The sequence below is a fragment of the Alligator sinensis genome, unplaced genomic scaffold (assembly GCF_000455745.1).
Source record: "Alligator sinensis unplaced genomic scaffold, ASM45574v1 scaffold280_1, whole genome shotgun sequence".
NCBI classification, from domain to species: Eukaryota; Metazoa; Chordata; order Crocodylia; family Alligatoridae; genus Alligator; species Alligator sinensis.
This window is the reverse complement of record NW_005841835.1, coordinates 1,009,901-1,014,259: the sequence shown is the minus strand read 5'-3', so window position 1 is coordinate 1,014,259 and position 4,359 is coordinate 1,009,901.

Here is a 4,359-nt window from a genome sequence, read left to right as displayed (position 1 = left end):
AAAGGGATGTCCAATGGCACTGCTGCACCCCTCTGGATCTGCCCCTGAGTAGAAGCCTGCTTCAGTTTCAGATACTTAAGGTGGATTTTTTTTCTCTTGAAGCATTTATTCAAATCCTGCCGCCTGCACAGTGGATGGAGATATAATGGAACAGGAAAAACAAATCTCTGCTGTGCCTCTAAGGCTAAGTACAGACTGTCAAAAAGCCTAAGGCTGAATCTATTCAGTTCTTGCAGGTTAGTCTAAAATGCACAGATTAAATTGAAACAGAATTGAATAGACATTTACATTTGATTAAAAAAATGCAGCCTCATGCCTGCAGTGGCTCAGGACAGAAGCCATGCAGGATTAGAGCAGGACTCTCTGACTGTATGTTCACTTCCTCTTCCTGCTGCCCCAGAGGTCTCTGGGATTTGCAGTTCAGAATTAGAGCAGCAGAACTTTGTAGGGTCTCATCACTTCTCCTGCTTCCAGGTGCCTCTGGGATTTGTAGTCCACAGTTGCAATCAGCAGTAAATTTGAGCAGGGGAAGTGGTATTTAACCCCCATCTCTGGTCCCAGACCCCAGCTGAGGTTTGTCTGGGGGGGACAGTCTCCCCCCTGTAGGCTGGGCTGCATCCCCAGCCTGACTTGCCACTCTCCTGGCTGTCAGCCAGCCCTCACTGCTCCGCCTAGGGTGCAGAGGGACAGGGTGAGTCCTGCTCTCTGGAGCAGGCAGCCTAGCCCAGCCCAGGGCTGCAAAGCATGCTGAGATGCTGGGGGACTGTACTTTAACTTGAACCACGAAGGGGTCTGGGATAGAAGTTTTATAAACCAGTTTGACCCAAATCAGTTAAGTCTGATACTACATTCAACCAGGTTTATCATAAGCCAGTTTCAGCCTTTTTAAAACTGGTTTATGTGCACTGACCTTCTGGTCTGTTACAGATTTAAACCAGTTTCTGATCTCTTAAACTAGTTTATGTGTAACTTTGGTTCTTAGCGTAAAGTGACAGGAATGACAATAGTCAAGTAGATTCCAAATGTCTCACCTCTCAGGCAGGTATATTTAACCACCCACAAGAGTCTCACAAGATGAACAGAGGCCAAAGAAACAGCTCCCACTGATACTGCAGCCCTTAGCTCAGGAACATGTCCCCGGAAAAACAGGCTGGTTATTTCCATACCTTTCAGTTGCACTTTGAGCTGCTTGCTTAATGCTGGAAGGGAATTGAACATGACCAGCCTGTTGTCAAGTCCATGTTGGAAGGCTTATGATGCTTAGTATTTGTACAGTAGAGATAACAAAATGCTGTTAACATTAGCTGTAAAACTTGTGAGCAATAAAAGGTAATGACAACAGTGGACACATCATCAGCTTTGATTGAAAATTCCTTCTAAAATATCCAACCCTGAAGTGCTCTGCTCATGTCTAGGTCACAAAGGAGGTAATCCTGGGTTCATTCACAACAAAGAGCAGAAATTACGAAATTCTCTGTGAAGGAAAATCCTGAAGAGATATTTGCTTTGGGCTAGTTGAACCATTTTGTCACCACAAGGTCCTAGTGTTTCAATTTTGACTTTGTCTTTGCTGCTAGTAATGATGTAGACATACCTCAGAACAAGTTTCTTAGGGTTCTTCTGGCTCTTCCTCCCTCAACTTCTGCAACTTTTTTGAGATTAGTGACAGGAATGGATTCTATTTTACCTAATATTATTATTAAAATAGTGGGATTTTGTTTTAAAATCCTGCCCCTTTTACTATCTTGTCTGCTTAAAATTATGCTACATAAAATATATTAATAATCCCCCTCCTCTCCAATCACCCTGGTTAGCTTTTCTTTCCCACAATTTTGCACTTTTTGGGATGGGATACTATCTCAAAGATAATGAAGGATTTTTCTCTTCCATAGAAAAGGTTTAGGTTTATGAGATATTGCCAGGCAGAATGATTTTGCAGTGGCTAGGGCTACTTGTATTACAGCTTTATATACTCTTTGGAAATTAGATTGGGGCAGGGGGGAGAAAGGTATTTACAGTTGGATCTCAATAATAAATGGCGATCCTCTTTGACTAGACTTAGGACTGAACAGATGCCCAGAGCTGTTCTGGCTGGATGTAGATTTTCCATCCCAAGGGCTAAAAGATATTGCCCAGTCTGTCTAGGAGTTTTGGAAGATACTATCCACTATGTATTAGAATGTTCTTTATATAATGACATAAGGAGAACCTATTTATTATTGAACCTATACCTCTTCCTGGATGGAAGAGCACACACCAACTGCAGAGACTTCCTAGCCTGATGAAGGGTTTTTAAACCCAAAAGCTTTCTACAATTTTTTTTCCAACTATTTAAGTTGGTCTAATAAAATATGTCAGATTCACCCAAAGAACCTTGTCTGCCTATGTCCTTAGACCAACACGGCTACAACCAACACCCCTGTGATATGAGTGATACATTTTAACATTAGATTTGATTTTATTGTCTCAATTGGGGATCTATGTACAATAATATTATAGATTCATGTCCTGATTTACTACTATATTTATATTAATAATGTTTTTATTTTGGTGGGCTCTATTTTTAGTATACTATATGTAGTTTGGTTACTGTGTTCAAACTGATTTATATTATGGTTGTATATGTGTTATATCATCTGTGGTAGCATGGCATTTAGCCAGAATCCTTAATAAATTGAAATTGAATTGAATTGACTTTGTCTAAAATGCAAAATTAAGAAATCACTGTAAATGAAAAGGCAGTTAAGAATTTACATTCAAAATGTTTCCACAACATGGAAACAGGATGGTTTGAGACTGTTAGAACTCTGCACTCTCCTCCCTCAACTTCTGTCTTTTTTTCTGAAATGAAATCAGTTTGCTGCATATTGCAGTTTCTCTGACCAGCTTTGCATTGGAGCTCAGTCTTAGATCAGAGAACCTCAACTTAAATCCCTGCATGCATGGCTGGTGAATTCTCTGGCTCATGACTCAATGGATATGGGAAGGGTTAGAAGGGTTATTTTGCATCTAATATCCCAGTGGCAGCAAGGTAAAGGAACTCCACCATAAGGTCCAGCTGGATCCACATCTGTTGAATGATGTGCTCAGTTCAGGTTAGGAAAGGGGAAGTTAAAACACTAGAGGTTGACTCTTCTACAACATCACAAATCATTTATTGTGTGATGATGACCTCTTAGTATATGGAATGGAAGAACTTAGTAGGGGGAAGAACCAATCCAATCATAGTTTAAGCCATGTTAATGAAGTTGTTTCCCTATTCTTTTTTTCCTTTCAGGCTTGAAGCATTTTCCTGTGAATGGATGTATGGAGGGTTTTGTGTACGTGCACTGAGTCTAATATCAGACTTGCTGGTCCACCTCAGAAGCTTTGACATCTGCCAACAGTGGAAACCCAGAACCAGGTCTGAGAGGAGTTTCCTTCCCAATCTCTCTGTCATTTAGAAAGAGGTGGGGAAATGTTGCTTAGTCCAAATCTCCTATCCATATTGCAATTTCTGTTTTGGGAATAGTGCTTGGACCACCTGCCCTATTCACCCCCTCTTTTTGTGCCTCTCCCCAGCTGCTTTCTTATGGATGGGTAGCTCTGAAATTTGCTATCTCCAGATTGTTGCCTTTTGTAAACTCCATTTGATAATACTTTTGGGCAGGATCATCCAGAGTAGTTTGAGCAACATGTAAAAAAACAAAAAAACTTGGGAGCCCTGTCAAAGAGAGATACCTTACTTGAAACATTTGCTCAGCCAGGAGCTTCACAATGTATGGGAGTTTCAATTTCTTATGCCTCCTTGTCATTATTTTATCTTTACGATTCAATATTTTCTATATGGCAAAATTCCATCTTTGATCTTTTTCAGTGTTTCCCCATGGCTTCCTGTCTGCTTTCTTAAAGAAAGTGTCCAAGCAAGTTTGGACAGATGTTCTCCAGGGAGATGAGCAACACAGCAAACTTGTTCGCTGGCATGGAGTCGCATCGAATCAAGCGTTGTAAGTCAAAACTGACGTCATAAAGTTGAGACAGGGTGTCAATCTATAAACGTTGTAAGTGTGAAACGTTGTAACTCAAAACATTGTAAGTCGAGGACTGCCTGTAGCTAATATAGAAAATGCTGGTGTTCCTCACCTTTACCTTTTTCACCATCATTTTTCTCTTGTGTTTGCTTTGTGTCTTCCAGTTTCTACTCTCCGTCCTCCAGGATCCTACTCTGTGGCTTTACAGACAAGAGAAACTGACCCCTTGCGCCCTAATCAGCATTTCAGAGAGGAGGCCATCAGCCCAGCTCTGCTGCTGTGTCCCAAGGGCCCGGGAGAGGGGGTCTGGAGGAGGCGTCTCCCTTCGGGTAGTTGAAGCCGCTCTCCA